Source organism: Hippopotamus amphibius, chromosome 13 (assembly GCF_030028045.1).
Source record: "Hippopotamus amphibius kiboko isolate mHipAmp2 chromosome 13, mHipAmp2.hap2, whole genome shotgun sequence".
NCBI classification, from domain to species: Eukaryota; Metazoa; Chordata; class Mammalia; order Artiodactyla; family Hippopotamidae; genus Hippopotamus; species Hippopotamus amphibius.
The window spans coordinates 11,776,446-11,789,447 of NC_080198.1; the positions used below are offsets into that span (position 1 = coordinate 11,776,446).

A 13,002-nucleotide genomic window follows, 5' to 3' on the forward strand; every position below is an offset into this window, starting at 1 on the left:
ATCAGCACTTGGGAAGGAGTAAACCAAATTGGGCAGAGGAAAAAGTCAGACTGTGATGCAGGCCCAACAAAGCCATGGCCAACCTGAACAGCGAGGCCTTTTTACCTCGCTTTGCTTAGTCACTGGATATGGGCTACTCTGGGAAAGGTGTGACCTCAGTGAGCCTGCTCCCTGGAGCTGAGGCAGGCCCTGGAGAAGTGACAGCTGGAGGCCATCTGCTGACCACACTCCTTGCAGCTAGGAAGCAAGGCCCTTCTTGAAAGGGATCTGGACATTTCATTTCTGTGTCTATCATAGTGATGCCAAGGGCCACTTCTGCTTATATCCCAATTCTGCCCATTTTCTGGTTTGTGTCCAGTGAGTGTTAGTAAAAGTGGTGACTGGGGGCCTATTTGACTGAAATGGGTAGGAGCCTGGGAATGATAAGACGGCAGATGTCGTTTCCATGCTTGCTAAAATGCTTGTATAAGGACATCTTTCAGTCTGGCCTCATTTCTTTCAAACCAAGATCTCATTTACTCCTCAAAGAGCAATTTCAGAAATGGGCCACATTGTATCAAAAGACAGGAGCCATATTTTCTCAACACAGCAATGAGATCAGGCCAAACCAGGGCACCAAATTTCATCGTTTTTCTGAAATCAGTGGATTTCTAGGATTGGGCTCTACTAAGGTAATTATGGAATGTTTGCAGGCTTTTGTTGGAAGTCAAAAGTTTACTCCTCTCAGATAGTATGTTAATTTAATTGATGTAGTAATTATTTCACTATGTATATCAAATCATCGTGTTATATACCATAAATATATGATTTTTTTTTTTTTAAAGACAAATATGGGCCCAGTGATAAAGCCACTCTTGGTATGGCTAAGAAAACAAATACACATGATGCAATAAAGCACGGATTGGACAAGACCAAATTTGAATTCCAAATTATCACTTACTGGTTGTATGACCTTGGGAAAGCTTCTTAACCTCTCCAAGTCTGCGTCCTCATTTGTAGAATGGATTAGCTATTGGTGTTATTGATGTTATTATTATTTTGGTTCCCAAACATTTTACCATTTTGGCTATTCTCTGCCTGTATTCTAGACCTTGCCTCTTAAAATGTGGAATTCAAAATGAGTATAATACGCTGGACCTAGTGTGACCAAAGTGGCCCTTCCTTGTCCTAGACAGTACACACCTATGAATGCTGTACAGTTTGCGGTAGCACAAATGAAACAACCACACACATTGTTGGCTCAGTTGTGATCAATACCTGCAGCTCTTTTTCTCACAAACTTCAGATAGGTCAGGTCGCTCCTTGCCTCCCATCCATCAAATACAATTGAATTAACGGAAAAGTAGGAGTTTACATTTATCTCAGTTAAATTCCATGCAATTTCGAGAAGGAGGGAGCTGTTTCTCACCTGTCACACATCCCAGCAGTACCAGTTGTCTGTGGTTTACTGGTCCATGCAAAGCAAATGAAAAGTTTACTCCTCTCATTCGGGGACCCTGGCTGACCCCCTGACTCATCTGCAGAGGCATTGGTTGCCAAAGTGACCTGGAGTTTTTTCTCACCCATACTGCCTGCTTGTATTTTTGTGTCGCAATTAAGAGATATGATAAAGTCTACACCATACTCATGTGTCCATAGAACAGGGCCGGAGGAGAAGTGTAGACTCTCCCTTCTCAGTCAGCTATCATATGCAATAATATTCCAAGTTAGTTTGCAATGGCCAGACAGGTCTGGAGTAGGCTTTCCTGGCTCTCTTAGATGCTGGAGCAGCTTTGAATGGGAGGTCAAGCACAGCACAGGTTAGTGGGGATATTTGCAAGCAAGCCATGTGCACCCTTGAAAGAATCCTCCCAAAGGGGCTTTGGGACTGCCAATGGATGTTTTAAAATCTCCCCCACCTTTTCTGCCCCAAATGTGTCATGCTTCTTCATAGGCCACATCAGGCTCCTCAGCTTGCTGGGTGGGCAGAGAGCCCTTGATCCACCCCACCTGGACTCCCAAGCATCAGGCCTCAGTGACCACAGCTGGTGGAGGAGGGGAGCTGGCTTTTGGCAGGTTTCCACACCAGCTCCATTGGAGTGATAATTGGAGGGGCTGTCATTAGGTACCTCTTAATAGCTTTCTTAAATGTGCTGACTTAAATTTATTTAGTTTCAGGGGTTCTCTGAGCAGTCATAACTATTATTTCAAATACTGATTTCTATAAATTAGAAATGCCATTTTTCTTTAGCTGAAGAATTTCAATGAACCAATTATTCAAAACCAAATTTAATCAAGTGCATTTTTTTTTTTCCTTCGGCAAGTGTGTGTTCCCTGGGCCTGTAAAGAAACATGAAGTTGCCATCAGATTGGCTGAATAGAGCTGATAGATGGGGCTGTCAGAATTTATTGCTAATTTGGCTGTTAAGCCTTGCAAGGACTTGACAGCATTGGTGCCTTACATAATGATATTTAATGTCTGGTCTTGGGTTTGAACTTCAGTTTTCCCATGTGTTGATAAACACACAGCTTTGCTCTGCATTTGCAGTATATACCCTAAACTTACTTGATTTCGTTTGGTGGAGGGCAGTTTGCAAGTGCGGCAATAGTGTTAGTGTGTGCTCTCTTTGATATCATTCTGCCCATGTGCTGCGACTTACGTTGGGTGTGTGCATGAACAAGTGACCACTTCTGACTGTGGCATTGAAAAATCTAAGGATATGGAAAAAATGAAACACAATATCCTATTGTTTCTTCCTCGGGTAAGGGTAGGAATTATGGCTAAAGTAAAAGAACTACATGAATTTGCCAGAGTAGAAGAGTATGGGAAAAATTAGAAATTTGTTATCATTTAGAGCCCTGAAGGTATTAAGAGCATAAGATCAAGTGTTAAGAGCTCAAGCCTGTGTCTGATTCCTGGCATCACTACTTACTACTTGTGTGATCTTGGGTGAATCACTTACACACTCTGAGCCTCAGTTTTCCAATCTATAAAATGGGGATGATATAATAATGGGAATGTAAAATGGGAATGATAATAATCTTTTTCTCCCAGACTTGTTATGAGCAGATTATGTTAAGTTGCTGGCCGTTGCCTAGTCAGAAAGTACACACTTCGTGTTGTCTGTTGTTAACATCAACTCAGGGGTTGAAGGTACCGTTGAATGATTGCTTTACAGAATTCTGGGTTGAAGGTAACCCCGTGAAACAAAGGCAAGGCAGAAGGACCCATAGATGATTCTCTTCCTACCTTCCATAAACTTTCTTTGAGTTTGATATGTGCATAGCACTGTAATGGGATCTCTGGCCCTCCAAAAAATAAATAATAATAATAGGGGAGTAAGGCCTCGCTTTTGAAAATTCCGTAATCGAAATATGATTAGACTAAACTATATCTAAGGTATTTTTCAGCATAAAAGCTTGTGATTTGGGGTCTCTTTACATTCAAAAAATGATGATTGCCATCTTCTTACACCTCCAGGGAAGTCTGGGGTGAATCTAGTAGTGAAGTGTTTGGATCGAAGCTTGAGGCCTATTTATGGAGGAGTTTGGAAATGTAGCCAGAACCCACACCCTACCTCTACCTCAGGCCTTCAGGACCTAGCCCCACCCAGTGTCTTGGTGCAAAACAGAAGGAGAGAAGGATTTCCCCAAATAGTATGGTTGACTCCTCAGTGTTTTAGGGTGACTCTCTACCATAGATAATTATTCTAATAGCTAATATTTGTTGGTCACTTACTATGTGCTGAACATTGTACTAAGTGCTCTATGTGTATGTCATTTAATTCTTACCTTAAACCTATAATCTAGACATATTAGAATCCTTATAATTCAATTATCTGAGTGGGAATTGAAGCTAAGTGGGATGAAATAAGTGGAAAAGTTGGAACCTCAGCTCAGATTACCTGCCTTCACAGCAGATGCTCTTAACCTTTCCGGGCTCTTATTCTCACTCTTCTCATCTGTAAATCAAAGGTGCTGGCTCTGCCTCTGAGACTCGCCCAGCTCTAACATTCAATGATTTTAGATGTGTTGAATGTTTTATATCAAACCCAAACATGGTAGAATCTCCATGCATGTAACTCATCTTCCTAACTCCTACTCTCCTTTGCCTTTCCCTGAGGATGGATTGCAAATAGGCCACCTATATATTTTGGACATTGCTGTTTTCTGTGTTTGATTCTGGCCCTGAGGGACACCCATCCTTGCCTACAAAGATGTCTGAGAGCAGCTCTCTGGGGACATTTGACAAGTCTTGGGTAAAGCAAGATAATGATTGTATTCAGTAGAATGTTTTCAGCCAAGTAAGAGCTGAGACTTGAGGAAAACAAGTAATAGCTCACCCTCTACGAAACAGAAGCATTTGAGAATTTGGGGTTACTTAGGAATGTATGGTAGTAAATATATGGTTTTATTTATTCAGATTTAGCCTATTGCACATTCAGATTTGATTATTAATGAGGAAGCTATGAACGCTGGAGAATGATAAAGCACTGCCTGTCTCCTGATGAATGATATGTGGGCTTGAATGAAGTGTAAAGATACAGTAAAGAGAAAAGGAAGGTGAACTAGAAAAATTTCAAGTCCAGTCCATGGAAATGTTTAATATAAAGCTTTACCTTCTTAGAGATTTTGTTCTCTTCCTTCAAACAATGTGTAATATAAATGTAAACTTACCCAATAATTAACTATAATTATAACTAAAATAATATTACAGAGTTTTTTTTTACCTCAACCTAACAATTAATTGCTAAAAAATGGGAGATAAACAAGAATCATCCATCTTTTATTCATGTACTTAGTTATCTATTCAATAATTTTAGAGAATTATCTGAAACTCAGCTGTCCTTCCCCACTACTACCTAGTTAACTCTTACCATTGGTTTTCTTTCACCTTAAATGTTGCAAACTAGCTCCTTCTCCCTCCAAACTGTGTTGATGCCCCTGATCTGTGCTTTCAAAGTCATCCTATACTTCTCATAATAGCACTTAACATATTCTATTGTAATTGTTTATTTCTCAGTCAGAGAGCTTTTGGCATTTTGTTCGTGACAGTTCTTCATTGTGTTAAATTATCCCATATGGTGCTCACTAAATGCCTATAGATTGTCCCAGATATTTGACAACCAAAGATGTCACCATTCATTTCCAAATTCCCTATATGGGTGAATATTTTTCCTAGTTGAGAACCAATGGAGGGATATACATTCCAAGAAGGCAGGCATCATACATTCTTGCTCAGTATTGTATTCCTTGTACCTAGCATGCTGCCAGAACACAAGCAGTGCTGAATAAAGCACATGTTATTGAGTGAGTGCAGCTAGCTCCTGCTTGGTTGGGACTGGTGTGGAGAGAGGGGAAAATAATAAAGCTGTTTGAAGTGCTGGGTGAAAGGACCTCAGGATGCTTTACAGGGCCGACTGCCAAGCAGTTTGCTGCTAATTTTGTTTCTCTGGATGTTTCTTCATGTGATCAGGTGATAGAGAAGAAAGAGAGATAGAAATAATGAAATGAATGCTATCTACCTAATTAGGATAGGGTGAGGGGATTCTAGGCCTATTTTTATTTTCCTACCAATTTCATTTCATCTACCTTTTGGGACTCTGGAGATAAAATAAGATAGAGAAACATGAGTGTATTTTTAGGAGTCATACTAAGATTTCACTGTAGACAGATATTTCTCCACTTAGGAGAGAGTATACCAGCTCTACATCAGCCATTGAAAAGCAGACACAAAATCTAATGTATTTTGCAGCCCTCCATCTGTGACTGGGGTCAGAATTGTTCATGTAGGATTGTGTCTGAACTTTGGACAGCTGTTTGGTACTTCAGTCTTCAGTTTCTTTCTTTGTGAGACAAATTATAAACTGCTAGAGCTCAGAGATCTTGACATTTGAAGGCCACCATAAAAATATTTGGGAAGGCAGATTTTAGGAGGCTCTATTAAGCTGGATGTCTTGTTTTCTTGTTCCTCCAAAGACTGAACAAGAAGCTTCTGATGTCTGAAACGCATGTACACACACAGAGCTTATAGGTAGGAAATATAAAAATCAGGACCAAGGCTTGGAGAAGAACAAAACTCTTAACGATTAGAGTTAATATAATTGCTAAACATAAGATTTGGCAAAGAGGTTCCTGATTGCCGGGACAAAAATGGAAACCCTAAAAATTATAAGGTTCTCTCTTAAACTAGTTTTTTCTGATGGGAAGAAAGACATACATGTTTATTTTACATCAGGCAATAGAGATTTTACTGTTAGAATATTCCAGAAAGTAAGGAAAGACTAGAAACCCTCTCAGTAAATATATAGACGTGCCTCACTTCGAGCTCAAATGTTCACAGTAGGACAGGGATTTTAGTGACCCAAGAACAAACCTTAAGTCAGCTACCTTCATGACTCAGATTTTTTTTCTGTTTGTTTCCACTCTCTCACTGAGTTGATTGCCAGTGCTCTTTGTTTGTCTTGCGTTTGAATTCTCCAGGAGAGGAAAACTCATTGGAATAGTTGGTCCTTAACAATACGGAGCATTTCTGTTCGGCAGTGTTCTCAAGCTGTCTTAGCTTGAAAAAGGGCACTTCCCAGCATGTAGAACTCCATTTCAACCATTTGTGGCTTAATTTGGCCTGGGAAAATGGAAAAGAGCATGCCAATCTCTGGGTAATCATCTTCCCATAATAGTTTTCTCAGAAGAGAGCAGTGTAACTGGAGGAAAGTTTGGGGCTTCATGACCATTTATTTAATGCACTCTCCTTGTTAGAAAGGAAGAGGTCAGTGTTGACTCTGCTGTATATCTGGGGCAGAAGCACCATCCAATTCTGTGACATGGTGAGAGTTGGATATCCAATTTCTCCCTTTCATCCAACCCATTAAGGGTGCCAGGAGAGTGAGTTCTGGGTTCCTGGGACTTCTTTTCGTTGCTAACGAGTAGAACTGGTAAGAGAATCTGAATCAGCAATTACATTATTTTTTTCCTGCAATGACTTGACCAGCACTACTGAGAAAAAGAAGTCTGCAGAATCTAGGAACTCACTTAATGGTATAAACTTAAGTAATTTTTTGTTTATGCCCAAATTCTTCTCCTTCCTCATTTATTTTTATTTTGTTTTGCTTATCTCCCAAAGTCCTACCTAGACCTCTTCTCAAGTTGGAGATCACTTGTAGCTCCCCTTCTAATTACTATTTGCTTCATGTTGTGGACTGAACTTTTGTGTCCTCCCCAAATTCTTATATTGATACCCTATCCTCCAATGTGTTAGTATTAGGAGGTGGGGCTTTGGGGAGATAATTAGGTTTAGATGAGGTCATGAGGGTAGTGCCCTCACAAATGAGATTTGTGCCCTTATAAATAAGAATCATGAGAGAGCTTTACTTCGTTTGTCTGCTTTCTGTCATGTAATGATGCAAAGAGAAGCTGGCTGACTGCATTCTGAAAAAAGTCCTCACCAAAATCCAACCATGCTGGCACCCTGATCTTAGACTTATAGCCTCCAGCATGGTGAGAAATTTCTGTTGGTTACAAGCCATGCAGTCTATGGTACTTTGATTTGTAGGCAAATATTTTCATTTTAATGCCAGGACAAGGACAAGCAGGAGTGAAGTATTCACAGTGAAGTACTTAACAAGGAACTGGTTTCCACTTGTTCCGCTTCCAACTGTGTTTTTGGTTCCTCCTTACTCTTCAAATCAAAATTATGAAAACTCTTCTGAGGTTCCTCTTGACTTTTTTTTTAATATAAATTTATTTATTTATTTATTGGCTGCGTTGAGTCTTTGTTGCTGCACACAGGCTTTCTCTAGTTGCAGCGGGCAGGGGCTACTCTTCATTATGGTGCAGGGGCTCCTCATTGTGGTGGCTTCTCTTGTTGTAGAACATGGGCTCTAGGCATGCAGGCTTCAGTAGTTGTGGCACACGGGCTCAGTAGTTGTGGCGCACAGGCTTAGTTGCTCCTCGGCATGTGGTATATTCTGGGGGCAGGGATCGAACCCGTGTCCCCTGCATTGGCAGGCAGATTCTTAACCACTTCGCCACCAGGGAAGTCCCCCTCTTGACTTTCTGACTGTATTATTTCCCCCGTCACCATAATTTCTGACTGTGACCTGAATTTATTTACCTTTTATTTACTTTAAAAATATTTACTAACCAATTTTAATACCTTTTTCTTTTCTTTTATAAATATTTCCCCTTCCATTTACAATATTGCTCCTTCAGTACATAACAATTTTACGGGAGAAACAAAACTTTTCCTGGATTCAAATTTAAAAATAAGATTCCAATACATGTTCTTACATGGAAGTTGAGTAATGCAATTGATGAACAATTGATGACGAGTTGCATAGCAAAACTAACATAGTTTGACTTTTGTCAACACCCAGTGCTCCTGGGAAGGGAGTTGAGGCGTCATGCATGAAACTCCCAAGGGTGGAAGTCTAAGAATTGCACTTTTACCCTGTTTTTCTTTGCCTCATATTTCATGCTTATGATGAGTTTATCCCAATATTCGTCCCTTTGCTGTTGTTATTCAGGACAGCTTCTCAAGATAGGAAATGTCAAGCCAAATAGCATGACAGGACTTGCTGAAGGATGGCATTGTCAAACATGGTTGCTGAAGTAGAGGAAAATTAAAACTCTGTTTTTAGAGGTCAAGAGAAGTTCACTATTATTTGACTTCTCATGATTGTTGACCAGTTTTCTACACTTCATTTTAACATTTTTGATATTGAAAACTACCTGAAACGGAAGACCATTTAAGATCAATGGCCAGTGTCAGAAAGAGACACTCTTCAGATGTGAGAGGCAGCACTTTAAAAGGAACTGGTTGTCAAATGATCTGTGTTGAAATCCTAGCTATATGACCTTAGCATATCATTGAACCTTTTAAAGCCTTGTGGGGGTTTTGGGATTTTTCTGTTTGTTTTTTTTACCTATAAAAGTCAGGTCATAGTTTTGCTTTATTTCAGTGATAAAATAACAATCAGTGTGAAAGTTTGTAATCTGTAAGGCACATTGCAAGTCTGTTGTATATGAAAGTTCTTGTTTTCACTTAAAATTTTCTCTAAAAACATGATTCTTGATCAAATTTGCCTTAAAGATTTCAGTCAGTATTATGTTGGATTTGCCTTTGACAGGAGAATGCTGTTAAGTGATATTTCCACAAAATATGATAGTTCCAAATAAAAGGCAAGAAAATTTTCCTTTAAACAAAAAGATTCATTATATGCCAGAAGGATTGACCAGAATTCTGAACAGATGTACATCTACTTAAGTGATATGGCTCTACTAGTTATCTCTTACTACACAACAAATTAGTCCAAACTTAGCTGCTTAAAACAACAAATGTTTATTATCTCACAGTTTCTCTGGGTCAGGAATTCTGCTTAGTTGGCTGTCTCTGACTTAGAATCTCATGAGATTGTGGTGAGGATGTCAGTTGGGGTTACAGTCATCTAAAAGTTATTGGCAGGAAGCCTCTGTTCCTTGCTGACTGTTCCTTAGAGGCCTCAGGTTTTCACCATGTGGGCTTAGCCATAGGGTTGCTTAAGTGTCTTCACAGAATGGCAGCTGGCCTCCCCCAGAGACAGTGATGCCAAGGAGAGAGGAAGGAGGAGGTAACAATGCCTTTTACCACCTCGTCTCTGAAATCACACACTGCTACTTCCACTAGGGTTGCCAGCTACAATACAAAATATTCAGTTATATTAGAATTTCAGAGAAACAACAAATAAATTTTTTAGTGTAAGTATATCCCATGAAATATTTGGGATACTTATACTGAAAGTATTCATTTTTTATCTCAAATTCTAGTTTAACTGTGCATCCTATATTTTTACCCTATTTCATGATACCTTTATTTTAGAAAACATTGAATCAGATAGCTTAGAGTTACTGCTTCCTCATGCTGTGTATTTTTGTCATCGACTTGAATAAAACATACAGTAAATCTATCTTCATCCATTTTGTCAATGAGATAATAAGCAAAAAGGATCCCTGGCTGCTTCAGAAGAATCATCTGTAGAGCAGAGAGCTCAGCTTGGTGCTCCGTGGTGACCTAGATGGGTGGGATGGGGGGAGGGAGGCCCACGAGGGAGGAGATATAGGTATACATATAGCTGATTCACTTCGTTGTAAAGCAGAAACTAGTACAACATTGTAAAACAACTGTACCCCAATACAAAAAGAAAAAAAAAAAAGAAAGAAAGAATCATCTGGAATCAAAATCCAGGAATCTTAGTTCTGTTTCCATTTTTTTGCCCCTCTTGCTTCATTTGGTATGCCATGCTCTGTCTCTTTTCCTATGTGGATTTTAAGTCACTAGGCTTCTATCTGAGGAGCTCATTCTGCTGCTGCAGCTACGAGTTTATTTCTCTGCTGAATTCAAACCACTGCATTTACCATTTATTTTATGCCTGCATTATTGGAGGAAGGGGAGTTTAGAAGGGCACTGACCAAAACGTTCTCAGTACTTCTCACTTATCTTCAGGAAGGACAGGTTTTTCTCTGGGTGTTATTTTTGTTTTTTGCTTTTGTTTTTTTGTCTCCTGAAAAAGATTTTTGTAGGAGGAGATCATGTCTCACCAGCCATATTGCCCATAAACCTCAAAAAGAGTGAACCAGGAGAAAAAATATAACACAAAATTTGATTTCACAATGTCTCTAAGTTTCCCAGAACCCAAACTGGGGACTCACTGAATGAAGAGAATTTGTTTTTCCATTGTTTTCTTCTTGAAAAATAAGGGATGATTTTGAAAGTCGGTGACTTCTTTCAATACCTTTGATAACTTCTTAAAGTCTTATAAAGTGCTGGGTGGATCTGCTTCCGGTTCCCAGGCCGAATTGACGGGCCTTGCTGGAAATGGACAGCCCGATTCCTTATGATGACTACCCAGTGGTTTTCCTGCCTGCCTATGAGAATCCCCCAGCATGGATTCCTCCTCATGAGAGAGTATATCACCCAGACTACAGCAATGAGTTGACCCAGTTTCTGCCCTGTATCGTCACACTGAAGAAGCCCCCTGGAGCTTAGTTGGGATTTAACATCCGAGGAGGAAAGACCTCCCAGCTAGGCATCCTCACCTCCAAGGTGATACCTGATTCTGATGCACACCGAGCAGGACTTCAGGAAGGGGACCAAGTCCTAGCCGTGAATGATGTGGATTTCCAAGATATTGAGCACAGCAAGGCTGTTGAGATCCTGAAGACAGCTCGGGAAGTCAGCATGCATGTCCGCTTCTTTCCCTACAATTATCATCGCCAGAAAGAGAGGACAGTGCTCTAAGGAGAGTTTCAACCCACAGCCCTCCACATGGAATCTCCTAGGACAAGCTAGCTAGGCCTCATGGAAATCACTTGGAAAATTCTACTCTCAGCCCCACCCTGACAGAGTGGAGTAGGGAGAATGGGGAGACAGCGAAGCCCTGCGCTGAGCCAGCTGGCCAAGTGCATTATCCCAACTGTACTGCACTTTGAGTTCCCGAGTTTTCTAGGTGGGCTTCATTCCCTCGAGGGAGAAGGATGATGATGTCTAGGTATCGCTAAGCCTGTGGCGAACCCTGCTAGAGAAGGCAACTGACATTTATTCAATACCATGTGCTAGGCAAGTCCACATATGTCGTGTCATTTTCATTAGCGTATGCAAATCTTGGGGGCCTCCCATCTCTAATCTGCCTGGCCATCTCATCCCATCCTTATACTACCAGTCCTATACACTTTGGAGTCTCCAATGGAACTCTGTTTTTTCCCCCTCCCTCCTGTCTTCTCCCCCCAAAAAGTAAAACACAATGCTGAGGAAATGCTGGTGTGACTTTTGGATGATACTGATTGTTAAATGCTCTTGAGATAAAAATAAATAAAAGCTCTTTCAAAGACAGGAGCCACTAAAAAAAAAAAGTGCTGGATGAAAGCAAGTCTCTTGATAGGTTTTTCTAATGTTTCAGGATGGTTTTCTTCTTGATAGAACATACCAAAAGATTTCAAAAATTTCTATGGAGAAAAGGCCAGCAGAAATGACAAATTATAGGCATCAAAACAGAAAAAAGAAACAATGAAAAAATTTAAATGGAATAGTTTACATTTATATGTGTGTTTGTGTGTATATATATTTGTTTCCATTGTGGGTGACTTGAAACAATATCAGAAATAATTACTTTTACAATACAATTAAGACTTACAGTTTTAACATACACAAAAATTTTACAGTAATTCAGATTTTAGCATGGTGTATTTATACATAATTGATAGATACATTTTTATCCCATAATAGCAATGAATATTATATATGAAAGTTATTAAACAATTATGAAAATATATTTACCTTTCACTAAATACTTAGGCTGTTTCATTTAGTTTCTTTCAGAATGATTTGTTTTTGTTATTTATATTAATTTTTGAGGGAATTCAAAGTCTAAGATGACCATTCCTGAACTTTTCGTCCTAACACTTCCTATATTTGTATTTGATAAATCTGGCACCCTAACTTTCTTTTTACTGTTTGTTAGAAACCAGTCATTAAGAAATTAAGTTCCACCTCTTGGAGTAAGAACTATCAAATAATTTTGGATATATTTTTGAAGTCATTATAATGGCATAGTGGAAAGAATGTGGACTTTTAAAGCCAACAGACATTGGGTTCAAAACCTCCCTCTTCTATTCATTAGCTTTTCACCTTAGGCTAATCACCTATCCTTAAAGAGCCTGTTTCTTTATGTATAAATTGGAAATAGTAACACCTACCTGCTAAAGGACTACACAAAAGCCATTGACCTTTTCTCTTGCTGGGTCCCACCACAGAGGCTAAAAATTTAATAATCTCATTCCCAGCTTTCTTTGCAACTCAGAATGGCCGTGTGCCCTAGTTCTGGTCCATAGAAGAGAACAGAAGTGTGCTAGGGTGGGGGCTTCTGAAGGAAAACTTTCACTTCCCTTATAGAAAGGGGTAGATCTCTGTTGGCACCAGTAACTAGTATTTGATTGGCAGAGTCTATGTCACATGTCAGTTTTCTGGTGGGAGAATATATATATATATTT

At 39.6% G+C, this 13,002-nt stretch overlaps 1 pseudogene; it reads left to right on the forward strand.

Annotated features, from left to right (window-relative positions):
• Positions 1–3,621: 3,621 nt before the first annotated feature.
• Positions 3,622–11,254, forward strand: LOC130834405 (PDZ domain-containing protein 11-like; annotated as a pseudogene).
• Positions 11,255–13,002: the final 1,748 nt, after the last annotated feature.